The 25,910-nt window shown below is 42.0% G+C and overlaps 1 protein-coding gene across 1 annotated transcript in view; it reads left to right on the forward strand.

Moving 5' to 3' along the window:
• The window catches only part of dab1a (DAB adaptor protein 1a), a 294,645-nt gene that overhangs the window by 129,512 nt on the left and 139,223 nt on the right, over nucleotides 1-25,910 (forward strand). The gene's annotated exons all lie outside the window — the stretch shown is intronic.

A 25,910-nucleotide genomic window follows, 5' to 3' on the forward strand; every position in this document is an offset into this window, starting at 1 on the left:
AGGTTGTTTGTAGGGGAATGTGTGTGTGTTTCTGTGTGTAGGTATGAGTGTGTATGTTTTAAACAGCCATTTTTGTGCCTGCAGATCAGGCACCACTAACTCTGCACATTGTATTTACCACCACCTTGATTTGCTCCATTGTTTGAGTCTTAAAAACAGTTGGCATTTGCAATCACTCTCCGCTACTTTGGCTAATTACTGCGTTTCACTGAGTAGGTGGTGCAGTGAAAAGGGGAATTGCAGGCAGCATATTATAAAATGTAGAATGCTTCGTCAATCATCCAAGTTACTCGGTTCACATGTGAGAATTTAACCTCGGTAATTATTGATGCATGAAGCCGTGTGCTAGAGGTGGAGGTTTACAGGAGGTGGGCTGCCTGGCCTTGAGCAAACCCACATCTGCAGAAGCCATGAGCTGAAAAGTGAGACGGGATCAATGCTGCAGGTCTTATTTAGATTCCAATTACAGCCATTTCTGATCAATTGGCTCCTCTCCACACCGGCAAACTGTGGCTCTGCCTTTGATCAATGGCCACACACACAGATGAGCTCACAGACTCAGAAACACAAGCGTTAACACACCTTCACTTTTTGCTTTCATGCATGCAAACACACACACACACACACACACACACACACACACACACACACACACACAATCACACACACACACACAAGCACGGATACAAAACCATCCAAATGTCTTTGATCAATGCCCACTCGGCCTGAGAGCAGGATCTGCATTATTTCATGCTCTGTAGTTCTAATTGATCGCAGGATAAAATGATTAGTGAAGGAATCTTTCATGTTGTTATTTTCCTTTTTCCACACACTGCGCCTCCTGGAATTCATTTGCAAGGAGAAGCGTTTGTCCTTGGATGTGTGTTCCTATGATTTTCGGTTTTGATCTCTCAAAGACGTAACAGGTACACGTTCAAGGAGCTTGCAGATTCCAGTTGCATATTATGATGTCATGCTTTGTGAGTTAGAAAATGATAGATTTATCTCTTCAACAGCGGCTTGTGGTGCATTTTACCTGAATCATTTCACTCATTTTGATAAGAAAATGTTCTCATCTGATTGATGCATTTAGTACACGGCACATTCATATTCATGTAACTTTTCATTGTATTTGTTAAAGTTTGCTTCCCATGGCCAGAAAAGTGGACAGTTAAGGTTTTTAAGGTCTAGTATGTAGGATTAAGTGGTAGTTAGTGGTAAGGTTGCACATTGCAACCAACAGAGATTTTTGTTCCAAATGTATACGAGAACTGCGGTGGCTTACAAAACTTTGAATGGCACTATATAGAGCTAGTGTTTGGTTGTCAGTTCTGGGCTACTGTAGAAGAGCATGGTGGACCCAAGGGGACCTGCTCCTGGGTTGATATAAGCAGCATATTCTAAGATCCTGTCTAGTAGCCGACCCAAAATATTCAATCATTCCTTTTTTTTTTCATATCAAGTTTTTAAAGTTTGATCAGGGTTCAGCAGGATGTTCAGGTGGCATGACATCAGCATTCACATGAATTCAGCAACAAACTGTGCTAACGATGAATCAGAAATGTGCAAGATTTATTGCCGACACTAAATATCAAACAAAAGCCAGAGACTATATCACAAGTTGCTGTGAGCTGTAAATTCTCCACTTCTAAGCATAAGGTCTCTCCTCTCTCCCTCTCTGTGCTGCTGCATGCATGCATGCTGCAAAATCAGGGGACCAAAATGTCCCGAGAAGTACACTGCACAGCATCCTGACTAGCAAAAAAACCCTAAAAAAAACAAACAAAAAATGACTTCTTAACTTGAACTGAGTGGTCATTGACTGATAATATGAATCTCTGACTATTGAAGGGCAGCCCAACTGTCTCCATGTATAGGGATACTTTTGAAAAAGGATATTTTCTCTATGTTTTGGCCTCTTATCCACATGCAAACTCAGTTTTAGATCACTGAAACATGTTTTAAAAGGCCTGAAGAGCATATTTTTTTAAACTCCAGTTACTTTGTATCCCTGTGAACATGTAAAAGGGAGCGTTTTGGAAAGGATGACGTCTTCTCCTCAGTTCATGCATACCCATTGCTGCTTTGTGTAATGAGCATACACTACAACTAACCATGGTGGACTGCCAGTTTGTTGAAGTTAGCACTGCTTGGACCAATGTCTACTTTACATTTAAACTTAGTATTGCTTCACCATGTCACAGTTATACTGGCTATCAACAACGGTTTTGAATCAGACTTGAACGAACCAGCAGATTGTGGGAGACTTTCCAGAGAGAAGTTGTTAATGAGGATTGTAAGGAAAACTTTAGCATGTGTAGATCAATGCACGTGTCTTTTAGTGAGCGCCTTCATCCTTATATTGAATAGGAATCAATGGTGATGAATCTTATACTCCATTTCTGCCAATACTTCCTTTTAAATGCTACACACTGGACCTTTAATATACCTGCTGGCATCACTGTGCTGTTGAGGTGCCTTTGAATGAGACTCTGAAGTACAGCAGTGGAAAGAGTGGGCAACAACATATAAAGTGGCAGACTGTACGTAGTGTAAATGCTCTAACCAACTTTTTTTTGGAATGAATCCATACGCATGTGTGCTTATGAAAAAGGAAAGAATAAAGGATGACATATTTGTGGGTGGTGTGAGTGACCACAGTCTCCCAAGAAGAAAACTTCTGTTTAATGAGCAGTAGATGACCTCAAATGATTGCAGATGGCTCCACACACAAGTCCACAGATGCATCAACACACACATTCTCACACACGCAGTAGCCCAAACTCCTCCCATGCACTCTTCCAGCATGCGTTTGTGTCAATATGTTTGCTTTGTTTGGATGCGTCAGTTCATTTTGTTGACTTATTTTCTGCATCAGAAACAATCGTTGCGGCAATTGGGAAGGGGATTAATTTTATGCAAATGTATGCAAATAACTGTGACACAGAACTCCATCCGCATCGGTTCTATGCAAATGATGTTTGCTAAACAGGCGTATTGGAAGGACCCGCATTTCCCAGCCCCCTCACATCCCACCCACCCCTCTTCCCAATCCATCCTCCTCACCCTTTCCTCCCCCCTGCTAACATTCTCCCTATGTTTCTTTTTTTATCATTTCCCCTTTTGGCCCCCCTTCAGTTTCCCTTAATCCCCTCTCCACCCTTTCTCTCACTTGGCCAGGCACTCTGCCTGGTCCGCTCTCCCCGGTCTCACCCATCACACCCCCCCCGCCTCCTCTCGCTCTCTCTCCTCTCTCCTCTGTAATCCTCCTCTTCATTCCTCCCCCTCTCATCCTTCTGTGTGCTGCATGGCTGTTAGTGGTGTGAGGAGGCACTAATGGGGCTTGAGGAAAACATTGTCATAGTGCCTGGAAAGCGCAGAGCCGGGAGCCATCCAGGAGGCAGCCAGGAAGGCCTGACATTAGACTTGCTAATGGAAGGTTAACAGAACAGAGAGAAGACGGGATGGAGAAGGGAAAACACAAGGACTAGAGGAGATAAAGAGGACAACGGGGCTCGAGCAGCAGAGAGATAGACGGATAGAAAGTGTGACACTGAAAAAAAGAGGGGGGAGACAGATAGAAGCGCTTCCAGGGGAGATGGCAAACAGTCTCATCCTCTGTCGGCCCGGCCCGCCAGCACTTGGGGGGGGGGGGAGAGTGGGAGGGGGGGGGGGGGGGTCTCTTTCCTCCCCCTATGTTCCAATCCTCTTTTCTGGTTTCCCGTTTCATGAGAAGATTGTGGCATCACGCGTGACGCTTCCCTTCAAAGGCGAGGAAAAGTGTGTGTGTGTGTGTGTGTGTGTGTGTGTGTGTGTGTGTGTGTGTGTGTGTGTGTGAGAGGGAGAGAGAGTGTGAATGTAAGGGAATTCATAACCCTTCCTCCATTCATCCACCCCAGATTCCCCAGACAACCCCCGTGACACACACCACTGCCATCACAGCAGGAGAGAAATTCTTCTAAAACTCACCCATCCATGGTTATGTGCTCTTTTTTAATAGCACCAAGGAAAGTAGCATTGCTCAAAAATAGTGGCTTTACAGAATTAAAGCTTTAAAAAGAGTTTTCTCACTGTGACTGAAGTGCCAAAACAGCACTGTGGTGACTTGTGTGAGTGCCATGTGGCGCACGGAAGCAGTTGGTCACAGGACGAGGGGCTGAGATGGAAACTATTTCCACACAGCTCGTGTGGAGCAGCCAGCCACAGTCTCACGGCTAAATGGCATTTGTGAGTAATATGCTTTTCTCTGCTGCAAGTGCAAGCAATGCAATACAGCTAAGTAATATCTCTCTGCAGAGCAATACTGTCTGTCAGCATTATATGGATGAGTTGATGTCTGCGACGTGCGCGCGTGTGTGCGTGCGTATATGGGTGCGTGCATGTGTGTGCGCTTGTCAGATCCATTTAGATTGCAGGTATAGCAGTTAGGATGAACTGTTCAGAGAAAGAGGGAGAGAGTCTTGCGTTAGCCATGCATCATTAGCATTTGTGGCCAGTCGCATGGTTGACTGTGTCTCGGCCATTAGGAAGGAGGGGTGGAATGAGAGAGGGAGAAAGTAAAAGACAGAATCACCAACTGCATTGAATGCACAGGAATTTGTCTCAGTAGCATTTCTGCAAAATCACATTGTTAACCTCCATATTAAAGGAAAATTCCACTTTATTACAACTTGTTTGCAGTTTGGCCACCATTTTTGTCAATTTTTACAGAAGTTATTGGTAAAATGTGGGAAGAAACCCAGAAATGAGTTCTTAAACCCAGAAACTTGTTTGCATTTCAGCACCTCTGGTTCCTTCGTCTCAAAGTCAATGGTTTTTTTTGAACAGGTTATTGGTTAGAAGCCTGAAATAAGGTCTGTGGTTAACACAAGCTTAGGAGACTTTCACATTTTGTTCTCTTGCTTTGCATTTTATTTAGACCAGGAGTGTCAATCACATGGCTGGCAGGCCAGAACTGGCCACTGGATGACTTTGCACACCTAATGTTGGTGCAGTTTGTAATTGATGCAAGTTTTGTAATTCATGTAAAAGGCTACTTCAGAGGCTTTTTCACTCCAACCGGAATACAATCCTGGTCAGAGTTAATTCGTTCATTAGTTCAAAACCACCTTATTTGAAGTAAAACCTGAAACATCAGTTATAATCATTTGCACTGAAAAACAGTGTGGTATGCACACTAGGCTGGGATGGTATGTGATATTTTATACCTTCGTACCTTTCGGAAATTTCATCGGGGTATACAGCATATGACAGCATAAGTGTTCGGTCCGAGCTTTTCAGACAAATAAATACTCAATAGAAACTCTCAAACATTAAGAGAAGTAATATTCTCACAACTATTTTCTTTATCAAACAGAGATAAACAACTGTGCATGAGTTTACAACAGGCATAATTCTCCAGTTTGCTTGGGAGTTTGTGCACAACTTGTCTGACCATCTAACTATTTGCTGCCCTTTCAGATTACTTTTAAGTGACGTCCCTGTGTTCCCATACTCTACTATTCAGCTTAGTGATTACGTGTTATCAACCAGCAGGGGTGATGGCCAAAATTAGACCAACATAATAAACCAGAATTGTGGTTGGCAGTGCAAAGGGACAGTGAAGGGTTTGTGAAGCCCGCAGAGCAACGGCAAGAGACTGACAAGGAGGAACACACATGCACGTGGACACACGCACACACAGGGCACCAGACAATACAGATTTATGTGGCAATACAATGGCATGGCAGTTGGTGACAGCCACTGCAGTGACATCCAAACTCAGTAGGCCTCCGGCTCTGTTCTCTGTGTGTCTGTACTGTATGTACACACTCCAGTGTCTCCAGCAGCTCTCATCTGTCATGGCTGTAGATGGCTGCTGTGCCACGAAATGCTGCTCTTTGGTTATGATAGACGTTTCGCTGTGTCTGCGTGTCCATACTTTACTGTTTATGTGGCGGATACAACAAGCTAGCTCACCAACTGAAGTATACGCCTGCAGCTAATAGCCCAAACGAATATACATTTACTGTAGACATGCATACGCACCCAGTTGTGACATATAAGCACTCATATCCATTTCGGCTGTTTAGATGTGTTTTGATCCCATACGGCCGAATGTGTTATTCTGTCACCCTTGATACTATCCAGCAAAGTTGTCTGAACAACAGCGGCTTTGCTGTTCCCGCCGCCTGCTTTCTAATTCACACTCCGTCTTCATGCTGTAGCAGAGGAAAGGGTAACGAAGTGAGCAGAGATGGATGGCGGGATAGAGAGCGGGAGATGGTGACGTGGGGAGAGAGATAGAGAGAATGAGAGCGAGGGAGAAAGAGGGATGGTGGAGTGAGACGGTGCGGGGAGTTTGATTCCTCTAGTTGTCAGAGGCATTGCATTATTGATGCGCTGAGGATCCCACATTGTCGCCGAGATTCTCAGTCTGTCACGTCACGTCCTGTGTGCATGCCTGTGCGTGTGTGTGCACACAAGCCGTACTAGGTTGTTGTGGACGCACAAGTCCCACAGGAGTGTTACCTGTCAACACCTCCATATCACAGCGAGCTCAGTCAGTGACAATGCTGTCTCTGTTGCGCTGACCACATGGGAGGGATGCACTCGCACACACTTCCTTACCGATTTGTGGGAGGAGGTGATTGTGTGTGATGGGTTTTGTGTAGTACTGCGGATTCTCCCGGGCCTCTCTGCCACTCGCTGCATGACTGTGATTTGGCTTTGTCAGTCTGCATTATGAAGTTAGAAGTAAGCCCAAGTAGCTCACTGTGTGATTGTGCATGTGTGCGTTTTGGGATGATGAATCTCTGACATTGAGCGATGGCCCTTCTGCTCTGAGCTTTATCTCATGAATTCTTTAGACTGTCTCCTCAGCAGACAGAAGACCTCACCATTGGATACGTACACAGCAGTGCATGATCAATATATGCATGTCACACTGTACATCCACTAGTGCGATAGTGGAACTACAGCTAACAATCTGCTTCCGTTTTTTCAATCAGCAGTTATTTTTTTAGTCTATAAAATGTCTAGAATTTAAAATAAAATGCCAGTCACAGTAACCAGGAGCTCAAGGTAAAATCTACAAAGATATTTGAGGAATAACATAAAACACAGAAAGCTGATTAATCCTCACAATTGAGAATTTCAAACCTGCAAATGTGAGGCATTTTTGCATAATAGATGTTAAGAGGTTAGATCGTTACTATTAATTTTCTTTCAGTTGACTAATCGTTTTTTTCATCCCCTTTTTTTAAGACTTTTTATTCAACCAAGGACAGCATGTTTTCTAATCTGTAAATATCAAATCAAAGTACTATGCTGCAGTATTTATGGGGTAGGGTAAAGCTTGTGAAATCAGTTTTCTCTTGCTTGTTTGCCTTATGTGGCTTTGTTGTTTGGACCACCTTAGATGCTTTGAAGGTCCAGTATGTAGGATTTTGGGGAATTTATTTGAAGAAATTGAATAGAATATAGTAAGTATGTTTTTTTTTTTTTTTAGATGTTTAATTGCCTGAAAATAAGAGTTGTGTTTTCGTTACCTAAGACTGAGCTTTTTTCATCCATAGAGATCACCATGTTGCACTACCAAGTTTCTACCAAGCTTAGGTGGTAATTTTTCATACCTTCCTGAAATTTCACCGGGGTACACGGTGTATGATGATCTATGTGTGCAATGCTAAACACACCCACCCCATCCCCTCCCCACACTTTTGGCTTTTCAGACCAATAAACACACAATAGAGACCTAAAAAATGTTAAGAAAAATAAAAGAAATACAACTGCACGCCTTTTGAATTCAACTTTCTCTCGGTCAAGGCAGACTGACGAGGCTTAATTGCCTCGACAACTCATCATCACAAAACACTGAATTCAAACTCGACTAAACCAAAATAAAACTAATCCAAACCGTCTTGGTTACTCTTGCTACTAATCAAGCGAGTAAGTCCACTGTTCCGACTTTCACCAGCTCCGGTTTGGTCGAATTAAATCCTTAATTCACTATGTTAGATGTTAAACACATACTGTCATTTTCCATGGTCTCTTCTGTTGTTGGCTACCGACTGTAACTGATCCCTCCACCACTAATTGTTGCCTTGTCTAGGTTTAATAGAAAGAGGAGTGCCTGTATTTTGACAATATTGGAAAAACATACCTTTGGAATTTCTAAAATACCCTGGTATACTCTAATACCATGATACCGCCCAAGCACAGACAAATCATACACCATTCGCTTTTTCGGTTTTTAGTGTTTAATTGCTTTTGCATCTTCACGTCAGCCACTGTAGACAAAAATTTTTAACAGAAAACTGCTTTATTCAGTGTGTTTTTTCTTTTTTTTTTTTTACCAGTTTAATTCGCCAGTTCTGTTTGTTTTTTCAGAGGATGAGACCTCTGCAGATAATTCAGCTCCCACTAAAACACCTCCTTAACAATAAACACTGAATGAATATAAGAGAATTTTCAGCTGGTTTCAGTCTGCAATCCTCACCACTAGATACTACTAAATCCCCCTAAATGTTATACACTGCTCCTTCAAAAAACCCTGATCACATATGTGATTTCCACAGGGGCTGCTCCTTTTTTTATGAGCAGATTTGAACATGCAGTGCAAGTATCAGTGTTGTAAGACACTTTACTTAAACAGCGTGTAGTTAATCCTCTCCAAGACTTAATAAGTTCTAACCAACTTTTGTCAGCTGTTAAATAATGCACCTGTTTACTCTATAAAATACTTTAGTGAAAATACAGGCTTTTAAAAAAATAAAGTGCCTTGTAGAAACTTGCCGCAATTAAGTTTGTTTTTTTTTAATTCTCAAATGTCTTGTGAAGTTTACTGTCTCATTATAGGCCAGCAGTGCAATGCTTTAATTTATCAGGGAGAGCTGATGGCTTGTTTCCAGTCCACTATATACTGAAGTTTTTTCTTATAATGTGTATGTAGCAGATACACATTAAACACAGAAAGATGTACTGTTGTTTGGGTCTTAAAGCTTAACAATTTCAATTAAATGCCAGCGCTCCTAGTAAGTTATAGCAAGTAGAGTAATAAATGTGTTTGACTCAAATCATTTTTCATCAGTGCTTCTTTGGCTTTTACTGCCGTGACCTTAAAGCGTATATAAGCAGTCGCTGCCTTTGGGCTGCAGGCGAGCACCACCATCAAGATGACACACATTCTCACCCTTCAACTTGCAAAACTCCCACTCGTATTTTGCTTTTATCGCATGTCGTGAACTCAGCTCTGGATTCCATTTTACAGCGATTGTAATGCAAGAACTTATAACTTTTTATGACAATTTGCTCATTGGTGAAGGACTTCACTTCAAGAATTATCTGCAGTGAAAAGCAATTATCTGAGAAAACATAATAGAAACCAAATGACAGACGGACAGATAAAAAAGAGAGGGAGAAAATGGAGAGAAAGGAATAGATAGATGGAGAGATAGAGAGCGTATTGTGCTGGCCATCTTCCCAGCACGGAGGGATCGATCAGCAGAACGAGAGAGCCTCACTATTTCCTCTGTCGGTAGAATGAGCCAGGCTAATAATGGAAAGCAGTCATCATCTCCCCTTGCTCTCTCCCTCTTTCTTTGCCTCCATTCCATTTTTCTGGGAAAACAATCATAGCCTCGTCGGAGGGCCGCCTCACTCTCCCACCATGATCTGACATTTGAAAAACAAACCCTTTTAGTTGGAGAAGTGGGCGTCAAACAGCAATGAGCCTTCTGAAACACTGACTCACGACATCCGGGGGGAGCCAACACACATATGCACACACACACTCACATACACACATAAGTGGTACACTGCATGAAGCTGTCAAAATCCCTCAGTGTATTCAGCCCCATATCAGAAACAATAGAGGAATCAAGAAGGCCCGAATTCAATGGTCTAATCACGGAAGCTGCAGCCGCCGCTACCTGCTACTCATAACGAGCTAAACGACCTTTTCCACTGCACTCATTTCTGCCACTCAAACCCTGTCCGTCACTCAGTTCCAAAACACAATTACTGCCATTCAGGAAGCCGAGAGGCCAAATGTTTGTTACTTGTCATTTATGCAAGTGTTTTCTTTTGTGTGTCAGTGCATATGTGGGTGTTTTGGAGTCTTTCCTTCCAGGGCTGGTGAGAATAAATGAGAATGAAAGAGTCTTTATGTTTCTCCTTACTCTTTTCTGTCATATCTTGATTTTTTTTCTATGCCTATATGCGACTACGTTTCACATTTCGTCAGATACTGACACTAATCTTGGGTTTCCACCTTGAAACTGTGCTGATTGTATAGATCTGTGCTGCTGGGTTGAAGATGTGTAAGACGAGTCAGTGTTTTAGAAATTATAGCGTCTTTGCAGCAACATCCATATTTGAAGCATGGTCAACTGTCATTGCTACATATGACTCTGCACAGACATGAACTGCAACTTAACTGGTTGGTGGAGGCATACAACCACAAAGCAGTAATTCTGGTTGTAAGAGAACCACAGATAATTGCGCCATATCTTGCTAAACCTGCAGCTCTGATCATTGCACCTCTTCCCACTGATTAATTACAATGTTGGTTAGAAAGTCAAAATCTAAAATGTCAGTCGACAGAAAAACAGAAAATGTTCCTCTTTTGAACCCTCTGCTTTATTTTAAAGGGGCACTAAGTATTCTTCAGACTTTTCAGAGCTTAAGAAAATGTAAGCTAGTTGCTGTGGTGAATAGGACTGCATATTTGCAATCATCTGCTGATATGATACATATCATGATATAGGGGTTACAGTTTAATATACTGTGATATCTTGCTATAGTTTAACAGAGGTGACATATTGGAGCGGCTATGACTCAGGAGGTATTTGAATCAGAAGATTGGTGGTTCAATCCCCCCACTCCTTCAGTCTGCACGTTGAAGTATCCTCAGGCAAGATACTTAACCTTACATTGTTTCTGATGGCTGCTCCGTTTGTGTATGAGTGTGTGAGAATGGTTTTTCTGGGAAACCTTTGGTCCTGATAATCACAAGGATGCCATTTAATGCACTCAGCTCATCCAAACACTGTTGCAGATGAAGTACCCCTCCTCATGGCACCTGCACTCCCTGAAAGCAGTGACCCAAGCCCCCCTGCCCCTGCAGGACAATACTCCATGTCAGACTGCAGAAACGGCCCGGGAATGGGCAGAGGAACATGAGAAAGAGTTCAAGGTGGCAGCCTGGCCTCCAAATTCCCCAGATTCCAATCTGATCAAGTAATTGTGGGGCATGCTGGTACCCCAGGGGTACCCCCAATTCACGATGGGGCCTCTTTGGATGCAGCTTTGCTCTGACCTGCAGACATGGGTACAGGACATTTGGGAGTGTCTTGTGGTGTCTGGCACCAGGGCATTAAAAGCGGATCCTTTGAATTCTGTGAGTTGTGAGGTGGGGTACCAGCACGTCCCACAGACACTCATTCAGAGGCCAGGTTGATGCCTTGAGTCTTTATGCTCCTCGGATCATTCCTGAGCAGTTTTGGTGGTGTTGCATGGTGTCATTAGGGAGTGCTTAGGGGCACTTGGTCTACAACAGTGTTTGGGTAGATTGAGCCCATCGGGTGGCTGCCACATGATTGCCAGGACGCAGGGCTTCTTAAGCAGAACATTGCATTGTAACAAGATGATCAGTGTTTTGCACTTCATCTATCAGTGGTTTGTATGTTTTGGCTGATTGCTGTAATTCTTCATCAATGGCAGCAGCTGTTGTTGACTCACACCCTTGTTGTGACAGTCTTACTCAGCACAGCTCACAGTGATGGTAAAGTTACCTTTGATTCCTTGTTGCGGAAAAGAAGGAAAAGTGGAAAACAAAAGCATTGTGGGGAGAAACTCTGAATGAAAACGCCCGATGTTGCTGAGTAGACTGCTCAAGCCTGCACAGATCTCAACCTTAGAGTTAACACAAGCAAGTGTGTGCACGTGTGTGTGTGTGTGTGTGTGTGTGTGTGTGTGTGTGTGTGTGTGTGTGTGTGTGTGTGTGTGTGTCCTGTTGATGTCAGAGAGAACAAGCTGTCAGTCAGACAATAAGATCACAACAGGGATGCAGCACCAGTATGTGACACATGTCAGTGACGGCTTACAGGCAGCGACTGTGTGTCTGCTGTCTGACATACTGGAAGGCTGAGAGACGCAGACAGATGGAGAACTGGTAGATATACGTACAAACTGGAGGCAGATAGACAGACAGACAGATAGAAAGAGACTGGTCCTTTTAACTCACTACCTTCTTCCTCCCCTCTTCCGTCTCAAAGATCCCAGTCCAACTCTCTTCCATCTGCTCAGCCGTCTCTTTAGATCTTTACAGCTATGTCATCATTCCTCTTTTTATCCCATCATTCCACCACTAAAAGACTAATTTGGATCACACCCTTTCCAACTCTTTTCTTCTACATCTTCTCTCCTTTACTTTCTTTCTTCTGATCCCCGTCTTTCTTTCCATTTATCTCTATGCTCACATCTCTTAAAATCTTCCTTTCCATTCACTTCGTACTTCTCCTTTCCTCCTGTATCTGTGTTCACAACCAGATTGCTATCTGGAGCACAGTGAGGGGTCATTAAAATTCAACAACCTTGCACAATAACTTTAAAGAGTGCTTTTTAATAAAACACTAATGAGGAGCACTTCCTATCCGCTGCTCAATTGTGTGTTTGTTTCTTGCTCACTTGGTTTCCAAATGAACAAATGAGAAATGTGGTACATCTCTGTAGCTCTGAGTATAGGATTTTGTATGTTGAAATGAAATACATTTTACATCTTAAACAACAGGACGTGAAGAGAATGACTCTGGAAATTTGTAAGCAACCAAATGAAACTGTCTTCCGCTCCCTTGTTGCCACATATTGAAACTTTTTGGGCTGATATCCTGTTCGAGAGGATTAATATAAAGAATATTCTCAAAATATGGTTTTCTTACGATGTTAAAGATCATTGAAGTTTACAGCTTACTCTAGTAGGCTGTATGTTTTTGTTTGTGTATTTATACTTGTGTTTGTGTGTAACTTTGTAATAATTTGATCCCTAACTGTTGCAAGCAAGCGACGATCCATGGAGCTGAAAAATTTAGCCAATATAGAAATGTCAAAAACTGCAGTTCTTTGAATGGCCACTTGAGACTGGCTCTAAAACAAAGTAAATCCCTGCAGACTCCCATGTTGAAATGCCCAACTTTACAGAAAAAGTAAACATGTTTACTGTCTGGTAGAAAATACATTATTGGTCTCTTTAAACATTATTAAAACTTAAAGCTACATTAAGGGCGTGGCCGCTTTAAGTGACAGGTGGGTGCTATCTGTTAATAGGTCGCTACTATTGCACATTGGTTGGGTAATGTAGTCATGGCATAATCCCAGATTCACATAGTATAGGTGTATCCACAGCTGTCACTGTTTCAGTGTACTAAAAGACCCTCTAAGGATTTGGATGTTCAGTTTTTCCAGTGAATGCATTTTGCTTTTGTAGTTTCAAGCCTGATTTTCTCTGGCAAAAATCAGCAATATCACAGTTAACCACAGTCTGCAAAGCTGTGTTTCCACTACACAGCAAAAGGCAAAAGTCAATTTCAGGGGAAGCAGGTGACATGAAGCTACAAACTGATGCCCAATTTGCCGCTGTGGATGGGCCAGACGTGCTACAAATCAAAGCTGAACTGACCTTAACTTTTTTCAGTGCTCCAGTTGACATAGTGTGTGTCAACCAATCATGTTTATGTTTCTAGCTTTGGCACTTCAGGTAGTTAGCTGACTTTATGCTTGCTTTATGTGCATTGCAGTGCACACAGGTTTTTATTTTTTATTTATTTTGACCAAATATGAGGTGATTATGTTGCATGAGGTGACATTTAGTCGAGGTGTTTTGTGGCAAGTCACAAGCCGATGACAACGCAACTTTGTTCATTTGAGCAACACTTCACCAGCAATTTGGTGATAATGTAGCCGGTCACACTGTTGCATTGTCACTTGTGGTGTGAACACAGCATCAGACTCTGTGCTAACCTGGCTAGCAGTTAGTGTTAGTGTGCCTAATTGTCTAATTATAGTTACTTTTGGCTCCAAAATTCCAAGACGGCAGAATGGGAGTCCACAAACCAATGAGTGGCTACATCCATTATATTAATGCATTCTGTTGTTGTGAGCTGAGGATAAGAAACCAGTGCTACAGACCTCAGCTTCGCCACACTCTTTATCTATTAGGCAAATAACCTTTTTAATGGTCGCACTGGCCTCGTAAATGCCTGATTAATGGTCTCAAACGTGCCTGCTTGTGTGTTAATTAGCACAGTGGTTGTAACGTGGAGAGAATGGAAACAGAGCTTATAGTTCGTAGGACTTTGTTGTCAGCAATCTGTGTTATATTTGCCTATATATTGTGAATTTATTTGCTCACTTGGCCCACATGCATGCTTGCAAATATCCCTTTGATGTAAAGAAACAGTGAATGTTTCTGCTTTGTTTGCAGAGCATCTCATTTTGCGCACTCCCTCAGTTGTTAGTTCCCTTGACCGGCTTCTCCGGTCTGTGATGTGCACAAAGGGGGCCGTCAGTTAATCTTCAGCTAGTTGTTCACATGTCTTTGATCATGGCGGCAGAGCTGCTCAGTCAACACAAAATCGGCATCTTTAAAGGTAAAATATGCCCATCTCGACTACTTCCTCACCTCCTGCAGTCAGCCAGAGTTGGATGGTGTGTGTATGTGTGTGTCTAAAAGTGTGTGTTACTGTGCTATAATTGTAGTATGACATCTACTGCTGACAAAGTGGTTTTAGCTTCTGTTGATACGGACTCTTGCTGGCTAGTCTAGACGTTTCCTCCTACACCTTACTTCTGGATGGCGAGTGGGACAGAGACTTTGATGTTGACATCTACATTAAAATAGACAGGAGGAGAGCGGGAAGCAGAGTATGACGGAGAGAATAAGAAGCAGAGAAAGAAAGAGAGATACATTCAGCACAGGGGGTATAAAAGTTTAGTTTTTTTTATTTATTTATCAGGGACCATTTACAGAAAACATTGTTATATAAGGAGAATAAATTACCAGTCATAGCTGCTAGCTAATTTTCATTTGCAGGGATGCAAAGAAAACTTCCTAAGAGGTATTCCCAGGAGTCATAGCACACTACAGTAGATAGATATGCATACAATATAAACATATGCGTGCAGGCGCACATAAGGCATCAGCAGATTGGATGGTAAAATTGTCTAGCAGTCTCCTAATCTGATATGTGTGTGCTTCTGTGTGTGTGGGTGCATGTATGAGTATCCATGTGCAAGACAGTGTTTTGCTGCCGGGTTTTTGTGAGAACGGCGGGTTTGGGAATCACTTAACTTCTGTCACTAGCTGTTATGTCTCTCCCAGCCGGAGGGACGGGGGAGGAGACAGAGGAGGAGAAAGAGAGCGACAGAGTGAGAGACGGAGACGGAAGGAGAGAGGCAACCAGGGAGCTGCACAGGTTTTACCTGGACTGAGAGGAATGATCCATAAATCTCACTTCTAACAATTTTTACTTTTTACTTTCTTTCTGCTCTTTCTGTCCCTCTGTACACATGCAGATATGCACATACTTTTGTTGTCTGTGCTCCTGTTTGCGTCATTAGGTTTGTTTGCGTGCCCACTGATATTCTACTTTTATTTAAAGTATGATGATATTCTGAACTTGATGTGGGTCATGAACAGCATATTCTGTTTGGGTATTCCATGGGAAATACTGATATTATTTGTGTTTTAATAGCATTTTTTAAAATTTGCGTTTGGTTTTTACTGCGACACACAGCTTCTTGCCAGTTTACAGTCAGCTGTGTGCGTTGTCATGGATGCGTTGTCCAACAAACCAACTCTCCAGCAGTTTGCATGGCTGTCGGGTGGAGGCGCATGGCCCGGTAACCGCTCAGATGATGTGAGCTCAACATTAGGCTTCACTCTGCATACCAGTCTGGACTCTCTGCCACCCCAAACACTTTCCAATATAAAAACAATGCAGTCGGGCCAATTAAACATCTGCACCGAAGCTGACAACATGAACAGCCAGTCAGTGACTGCATTGTAGTTGATGACGTGACATGCAGGCTGCTTTTTGTGGAACAGTAATGGTGACTTGCATAGCGACCAGCGCTAACTGTAACGTTACTAGAGTACACACAGTGATAAGTGATGTTAAATCAGTAATAGAGCCAATAGCAACAATTAGATAAGGAGAAAAGGGTGCACTCGCTGAGTTTTTCTCAGAGGAAAGACTTTTATGCTGTTTTTCTGACTTGATTTGGCTAAAGCTTGATTTAGGAACTGGCTCTGTTGATGATGAACTAGGTGTTCCCCAGTAGAAATCCAATGTTGATTGTTGTTTTGCCACTGATTGCACCAACGGAGGAGCAGATATGAGAGGTTGCAAAGCTGGGGATCACAGTCATGCAGATCCATGTCAACAATACTTATGTCATGCAACAAAGACGCTGCCAGCTGGTATTTAGAAGTCTACAGGCTGCTGGTGCTGAATGAGAAATGCCAAAAATACGCTAGCACCTCCAGTGTATCCCAAATATCTTGTTGTTGACAAGGTACACATCACATACAAATGGTGAATATAAATAAATGGTATTTTTTAGACCATTACTATCTAACTGACAATGCATTTGTGTAGCAGAAGCTAGTTCTAACGTCAGGATTGGCTGAAGAGGTTTTTCTGTCAAGTACTCCCGACTGCTGAAAGTTTTTGGGATTAATGATACAGAGAGTGAAACAGAATGTTGAGTTCATGTCATCAGGATGGTCTTACCTGGCTCAGAAGCATGCCCCCTCCATAAAAAGCCCAGATTTTTTGTCAGAGGAAGACACACTTCTACTTTTAAACATCATGAAAGACTTGGATACCCACAAATATTTGGATAGGTGCAAATGTTACAATGCCGGCCTTTTAAGGAAGGTGGTGAAGAAGTTTAAGTGTTCGTTAAAAGAAGTCTGTTAACGATGGAAAACTTTGGCACAGATAACAGCCATTCTACTTTTCCATGGTTTGATGTGATGAACATGTTAGGGTACATTAATTGGATTATGCATGGCAGCATGTAAACAGGAATATTAGTCAAACATTCAGTTTCATTAGCCATGTAAACCTCTGAGTAGGAATATTGTCTTTTTCGGAAGACAATATTTTGTGCATGAAAAGATAGTCAAATACCATCTTGAAAATGCAGAGAAGGGGTGCCAAGTCTTGCCTTTTTTAGCCCAACACAGGAGCCCTGAGCAGGGTTAAATATTCCTTTGCTCTTGCTCTGCCTCTATCACACTGGATCCGTGTCATTTTGTGAGGGAACTGTAGCTTTTGGCAGACAAACACGGACATACTGTACCTCAGTGCGTGGGTATCTGTGCCCTACATACACAAACAAACACAGACACAAATGCACACAAGGGCACCCATCTTTCTCCTGCGTCTGTGTCACTCAGCCACCCCCACAGCAGTATGAGTCCTGTTTCTACATCCTCCTCCTCTCATCCTGAAAGGTCAGGGCTCATCACCATGTCAGATGGAGTTTATTCATCCCTGCTTCTCCCACCAACGTCATTCTCACCAAGTCGGCTGTCAGAGTGGGTGAATGTCGTGCACTTGTCAAAATCGCATCTCCAGGATTTCTTCTCCTCCTTCCTGAACGCTGAGACTCCCCGTGTCTCCCTCAGGATGTGTCTCCTCTTTTCATGTTTCATTCGTTTACATATTACGCATAAACACACGCACGCACGCAAGTCGTCGTGGATTTCTTCATTGTTCATGTGCCTATTTGTGTTCCTGATTTGCTTGCAGGTGAGAGGAAGAAAGCATGTGATGAGATTTCCCTTAAAGCCAGCCATTATCTCGAGCTCAGCCTCTCTGGCTCTGCTGCACATTATCTGATTGCGCACAGAAATTCCTTGATGCTGCCTGTGCAAATTGGTTTGCCAGACGCCGCACACATGAAGGCGAAACTGAGAGCGGGAGAGAGAGGGGAATCTGTGGCAATTAACATCACCTCTTTACACAGGCTACTTAAAATCCTTTCACTCTCAGGATGAAAAAAACAGTCTCTCCTTTCTATCTCTTTCCTCTCTTGGGCTCTCCCACTCTTTTTTCACCAAAATATGAGTCTCCCCTTTTTGGAGTAGAGAGGCACGGAGGGATTGCTGAGCACATGTCTGCGCACACTCAGACGCTTGTTGGAGAATTGCTGGTGTCAGGATGCATTAAACAGGTCAGACGGCGAGCAGTGTGATGTGGGCTAATTTAAGGCATTAAACCAAACGAACATAAATGTTTTTGCCAAATAGCCCACAGCTACAGTCAAGACAGATTAGCAGTGGGGGGCTGTGATCTAAAATTGAAACTCACTGTCAGATGTGTTACACTAAAAGCCGAAATATTACTTGCCAGAAGATGCAGCTTGGCGTACTTGGCCCTTAATTACCCGTCTTGTAAAAACCTGGTTTGGAATTAACGGTTTGTGGTCGCTGGCAGCCATAATGGCTATCATTAATTCTTGTCTGCTTTGCTGTTGTGGTCCTTCAGCTCCTATTGTCCTTAAAGCAGAGGCTAATATGAGCGCAGTGTACTGGGCTTTCAGTCCTGCTCCGCGGCCAATTAGAGCGACAGCAGCTCGTCTGTGTGGCCCAGTGGAGCATGTCTGGTTCTGTCCAAACCTGACCCCGCTGCTGCTCCCTCGCCCCCTCGCTGAAAACTGTGGATCCATTGCGACCGCTCTGTGCTGTACAGGCATCTGTGGGCGACTGTGTCAAGTGTGAGGGGTCCGCAGGGCCTCGGTGACCTACCATGCACAAGATTTGTTCCAAGCTTTCTAAGTGAGTTATATGGAATGGCTTTGTGTGTGTGTGTGTGTGTGTGTGTGTGTGTGTGTGTGTGTGTGTATGTGGGGTAAGGGTTAGGGGACAGCCAGAGCACAACACGGCTTTTCTATCAGCCAGACAAAGTGTGCTGATCACCCAAAGTCAACAGAAACTAATACTGCAGGGGTTAGCCACAAATCCCCTTGCTTTTAGAGAAAAGGAGAGAATAAAAGTGAGAGAATGGCAGGTGTATAAGTGCTACAGACCTCCCCATCTTTGTTAGTAAAGAAAACATGGCAGAAGGAGGAGAGAAACAGGGACGGGAAGAAAGCAAAGACTGTTTTGAAATGCCAGCCGAAGCCGAAGTGCGCAAATGGTAAACTGAAATACATTTAAGTCTGGTTTATTGATGTGGTGGATTTGAGGCACTAGCAAATGTGAGTTCCCTTTCAACCTGCAGCACCGCCGGATCACAGGCCCAGACTCCCCAGGGAGCTACACTTTACCAAACACACCACTCAGCTACGGATCGAAATAGAAAATGAAGGATTTTTTTTTTTTTTTATCCCATGACAAAACGGCTTTTTGAAATAAATGTCTCTCTGTGTGTCTCTTTCTTGTGGGAGTCGTATAGGTCAGCTACTTCAGAAAAAGAAGTCCATGTTAGTCTTGCTATTAAATTCACCTCCCATCAAACAGCCACCCACAGCATGCATTAGATCAGTGGTAGAATGTAACCAAGTACAGTCACTCAAGAACTGTACTGAAGTATGAATTTGAGGTACTTGTACTTTACACTTGAGTATGTTATTTTCATGCCACTTTATACTTTTACTCCATTACATTTCAGAGGGAAATATCGTACTTTTTAATTCACTACATGTATCTGAAGGCTTTAGTCTTTTACAAATTGAGATTTTTGCATAAAAAAAACCATTTACTAGTTCTATAGTATTTTATAGTTTATAAAAATTTGATGTTTGTTGGAAAATAAATTAGCAAACAGCTTACAAAAGTACCGCTTCTACAATAAGTTGATAAATCATAAGTTGATTCACAGAAAACTAATTGCCAACTATTTTGACAAACATTTAAGTAATTTTCTTTGTTGTTTATTTTTTTATTGTAATAATTTTGAGGTATTTTTGATCATTATTTTAAATTTTGTTCGTAAATTTTGGATGTTTTTCTTCTCTTTTATTAACATTTTCTTTAAAATAATTTTGAGAATATGGAGTGTGTAAGGTTTGTATTTTTTTCTATTTTGAATTATTTGATTTTTGGAAATGTGTTTTCCCCTTTTTAAAAAAGTAATTATTAGTTTTTTGTGTGTTTTTTTAAAAAGACTTTTTTTGCATTGGGTTCTTTTACTTTTAATACTTAAAGTATAGTATTTTTCTGATTATCCTTACTTACTTTACTTAAATGCCATTTTAAGTGCAGGACTTTTACTTGAAATTGAATATTTTCAGGGTTTGGCTTTAGTGCTTTTACTTAAGTAAAGAATCTGAATACAACTTAAAGCACTACATTAGATCCTGAATTATACATTAGTTTTGTGCAAAATGTACATGAGTCTGAGTTCAGAATTAGGGATTTATTTTTGTCTTTACTGTGCATGCACCACATTTCATCTGCAGCTGATAGAGAGATGTACCGGAGTCCGGTCTGTAGGAGCAGACTGTGTGTGAACAGTCTGCACTGTGCTGCAGCAGTCGAATATAGGGAAAGCTCCCGCCCACCTTCAATTACAGACTCGCAGTGACAGCCAGCCTCTCTGCACAGCAGCCAGCCAACCCACCCGGTCGTCAGCTAAGCCTGGCTCTCCCCCCACCCCCACTCCCACTCAAGATATCCCCTACCTGCAGCGCTGAGCGTTTACTAGCCCCTTCCCTTAGTTTCTAGCTAACCTTTGCTGTCGTTACGCTGAAACATGCTCAGTATGTGTGTGAATCATCTGCTCTGAATGTAGATCTGTCCTCTGCAGACAAAGCTGCTTTACGCTTTTGCCTCTGCTTTCATGAAAAGTTTTTCTGTGTCTGGAACGCTGACATGTAATGTTGTGCTGAGGCACTTAGTCAATAAGTCTATTATTTCTAATAGTATAATAATTGATGAATCTTGTAAATAATCTATCAAGCTAAAGTGACATGTTGCTTGCAACATTTGCAGGTTCCAGCCTCTAAAATGTAGAGTTAGATGATTTGTATTTGTTTTATGTCATTTTAAATTTGGTAATTTTTGGGATCTGGATGGTTGGTTGGACATAACAAGCAATCTGAAGGTGACATCTTGGGCAAAGAGAAATTATGATGGACACTTTTGACTATTTTCAACATTTCATTAACAAATCAGTTAATCAGTTATTCGAAGAAATACAATGAAATAAACATTAGCTGCAGCCCAACTGACATGTTAAAGTCCTGCTTTTAACTTTGTATTATGTTGATTAAATGTTTAATGGCATTGCTGTTAATACAGCTGCCTCCTTTTGACTACAGTGAAAATGTTTTTTTACAGGCTATATGCCAACATACATGGATTGAAGCAGAATATTTTGTAAGATACATACATTTTGTGACTTTTGGAGTTGCTTGCATCTGTCTTTTCTTTAAATTCTGACTTTTGGACATCACATTGCTCTGAGGTTATTCGACATATTTGATTTACACATTGGAATCTAATTTACAAATAGTACAATACTAATAATATTAGTCATTATCTGCTGTGCAAAGTTACCCGATTTAAACAGAGTGAATGACTTAACAAAAAATTATGAAAAGAAAAGACACTGCACAGCTTTAAAATTGTCAAACTAGAATTTGAAGGTAACATTATAAATAAAGCTTTGAACTATTTGATAGAGCCCTAAAACAAACTACTGACAATTTAACTAATGCAGCTGCCATCATTGACCCTCATTCATAAAATCTAACCTCAAAGCTAGCTTAGGTATAAATGCAGAAATCATCTTATAGTGAGGTTCACGTGTGATTTATTAATATTGTTATCTTGTCAGTCACAGTTTGACTGATTGGACATTGATAAGTAGCAGGTAAAAACAATCGTCATTAAAATATTCTGCCCAAGTATTCACTATAGGTTTAGAGGAATTATGCCCAGTTTTTACGTTGTGCATTTGTTTCATAAATGAGGGCAATTTTGGATTTCAGGAGAAATGGATTGTGTGCACGCTGTCTTCAATGCATTTACTTACTTGTTATAGTGCAAGCTGCCAGATGTCAGCATGTGGCAACTGTCTTGAGAAACATTGTGGCTTTTAGACTTGCTGCACTTTCAACTAACCTAGTTGCCAGCCAAATGTAGCTCTCATCTATCCCCCACCTCAACCCCGACCTCCTGACCCCTTAGATCTCCTCCAGGATCCATAGATTATATTGTGTGTGTTGCAACCGGGGGGTGCCAGTGGGTGATAGCGGAGGGGGGTCGCTTCACAGCATCAGTAACACACAGGTTAACACAGCCCTCACTACACGCCACATTGCCTCTAACCACAGAGATGCACACACTTCCACCTGCGCTTCACCCTGTGTCACTCCTCTGTCTTTCTTCCTTTGTCCAGTGTACTCTTTGATACCAGCCATTCACACACACACACACACACACACACATAATCCAGATGTACCTATTTATACTGTGCTTTTTTGAAATATTTTTAATATTTCGCTTCTCTCTGGCGCTGATATTTCCTTTTATTCTTCCCCTTGTCTCTTTGCCTTTTTATTTTCCCTCTCTCTGTCTGTCACCACGCTCCCCGTCTCCTGGTTCCCTGAAGCCCTAATCAAGGCTCTCGGATGAGGCGCACAGAGACAGAACTCAGAGAGCACAGAGGCTCCCAGTATGTTCACTAATAGGGCAGAGGTTAGAATCTGTCAGCTGTGGCCATAAAGACTTTGGTGCGGCGGCTCTGACAGCACACGGCTTCTTCTGAGTAACCAGGAGACCCGAGTGCTAATGCAGACGGCACCACACGGTCACAGGCTAACTGCTTGCTGCAACGCTGTTTGGACGCGTCAAGGGCCCCGAGATGAATCCAAGACTCTGGAACAAAACTATTTTTTATACAGAAATCACATAAACAGGCTGTTCTTTTCTTTTTCTCTTGCACTCCTTTTTCCTGTAACTTATTCTTCCATCACTTCTCGTCTCCACCCCCACTTGCTGTGACTTAAGCTCAGGTAATCTGAATATGTAGATGTGATGTATGAATGATTAATTAGGGTAATGCAGGGGGATTCAGAGAGCTATACCTCCTCTATGCAGATATCGAGTGACTATGGCTTATTTGCATAGATCTTAACCTCATCCCACTAGTGTAAACTGAACCACAAAGTGCAAAGTCCACTTTGAATATATGTCCAGAAAAAAGAAAAAGAACGAGACTAAACCGATAAAAAGCTGACTGTTGTTACTTGATACCCTGACAGTTTTGTCATTTTCACTCTGCTAAACTAACCACGGCCCAAATGTTCCAGTCACTATGGGACTGTTGGGAAATGTCGAGGTCAACAAATGTTAGCTGATGTATTAGCCCAGCTTATAGCCTGACATGTTACATATATGTTACACACATGAGGTCAGCGTGATCGATCATTTTCCAAGCCCTGACCGCTTTGATTTTCTCTCGTCTCTAATTGGGCACAAGGGACCTGCGATGGGGGAAAGCACCTGAGATATGATCACACTGGCCTTTGGTGTAAAAAAAAATCTCCTGCAGGTACAAATAATTACAGAAGTTTAAGAGCGCACACATAATGATGTGTTCTTTTTCTGAAAATCAGTAGGAGATGGCACAAGAAAACAAAATTTGTGATTGGAACAACTGTTTAAAAAGAAATATTTATCTCAGTAATCATTTTCTCATTAGGTCTTTCATCAAGCTCCATGAGAGGTTGGCGCATTTTAATCATAAATAATAATGCTGATGTTTAATCTCGTCTGCTGGAGCCTGAACAATCGTCATTTAGTCAAAGAGGAACCTTATGTTAGATGTCTAATTTCAGACCACTGGAAGAAACCCCCCTCTGTTTCAGAGGAGCTGGTGGAGGAATGCGCAGAGAGACTGTAATTGAAATGTAGTCAGAAATGATTTTTGCTCTGTTAAGTTGAATTTGATAGCCTCCAAACTGCGAGTGCATTTGCATATTTTTAATTAAATGTCTGGCCGTGTTTTTTTGAAGATCATCTAAACCAACTTGTCACTTCCTATATTGTGGCATTAACTAATTAATGTTTGCCCTGACTTGTCAGTTTATATTTGTGTGTTTATTCGTTATTTAGTATACGCAAATTTCAGAAAACTTGGACTGCTGGACTCTGTGTGCGTGTGTGTGTGTGTGTGTGTGTGTGCGTGCGTGTGTGTGTGTGTGTGTGTGTGTGTGTGTGTGTGTGTGTGTCTGTCTGCCCCATGGTGCCTGTGTGGTTGAACTGCATGTTCCTGTTATATGTAGCGAATTTACATACCTTCTCTCAGCAAACATTTCTCTGCACGTCGTTCCCTTGACCAATCACACCTTTGCAGAATGGTTGCCATGACAGCCTTATAGCCTCAGCCTCTGCAGGGCTGCCGGAGGGGTGTGTATGTGTATGTGTGTGTGTGTGTGTGTGTGTGTGTGTGTGTGTGTGTGTGTGTTCCTGCGTTTTTGTGTTTCTGCCACAAACGCATAGCCAGAGAAAGGAAGTAAGCAGTGATAAGGGTTCAGTTCAGTCTTGTGAGTGTGCTGGTGTTCTTATCTGTGTTTGTCGGGTAACACAGCCTTCCTTTAAAGGAAAAATATTCTCTAGAGAATCCCACCAGTCTGATTAATAGCTCATTGGTGGAGAAGCAGTAAAAGCAGTCAGTTAACATCAGTCCCCAATCATTCTTAATCAATATCTCTTTTTGATCAGCCTCAGTGGCTGGCTTTTTAGAGGACATATTGCTACGGTGACGGTTACTACCCTGTACTGCTGTATGACTCAGAGAGACACTTTGCCGATTTTCAGTCAGCTTTGTATTTTAACAGTGTGGATAGTATGTGTAAATGAACTGTGTTAAACCTCCCTCCATCTCACCAGTGCCTAGTTATGTCCCCTGCAGTGAAACTTTGCTGGATGACAGAAAATTCATCATCCAGCAGAGTTTTGCTGGCTCTCAGGGCTGTTGCTTGAATTACTGACTGTACTTCATTATTTTCGTATTGCCCGCCACCCATGCCAACATCACAGACACAAAGAGTATCTATATGGCTCAAGAGACAGACCTGACCAATCACACCTTTGCAGAATGGTTGCCATGACAGCCTTATACTGTTTCTGTGTCCAGAAACATAGACTAGTGCCCTGTTTGGCTGTAATAGCAAGAGTCTGTGAACAGGATTTGGGTGCCATGATGTTTCCTGAAGAGTAAAAATGGAGGCTGAAAAAAACTGAGATTAAATTGCAAAACTAAGCAGAGCTGATCAAATATAAACCGAGATTCTGCTACTGTATTGCCCGTTTCTTGGCTAAAACATTTTCAGAACTATATTTTGGCTTCCCGTTGTAATGCAAGATCATTGTCAGCTGTCATTGTGTTAATGAACAAGTTTGCACAACGTCAACTACCAGTGGAGCATTATTGGTCCAGCGCATTGCTGTTGGTTGCATATTTCTTGACTAAAATGTTTTTTGAAACGTTTTAATCCCCTGTTTAGCTTTATTACTGTGAGTTTGTGAACAGTGAGTGGGGGCCATGCTGTTTCCCATCATAAAAATGCAGACTGAAAAACCTGAGGTCAGACATTAAAACTAAGCAGCGTTGATCAAATAATAAATCAAGATTCTATGACTGCATTGCCTTTTTCTCACCCACAATGTTTTCAGAAACATGTTTTTAGTATACTGTTTAGCTGTCATAGTGAAATACAAACTGCATTGCATACAAATATTTTTCAGAAAAGTGTTTTAGATAACTTCTTAAATGTAACACAAGATTGATGTTAGCACCTGACCTTCATTTTGTTAAATGGATGAGTTCGCATTACATCACCTATCAGTGGGAACGGGTCAAGTGCTGCGCAGTGCATTCTGGTAGTCATATGTTTTCTACCTCTTCGGG

Source organism: Plectropomus leopardus, chromosome 3 (assembly GCF_008729295.1).
Source record: "Plectropomus leopardus isolate mb chromosome 3, YSFRI_Pleo_2.0, whole genome shotgun sequence".
In the NCBI taxonomy this organism is placed as follows: Eukaryota; Metazoa; Chordata; class Actinopteri; order Perciformes; family Serranidae; genus Plectropomus; species Plectropomus leopardus.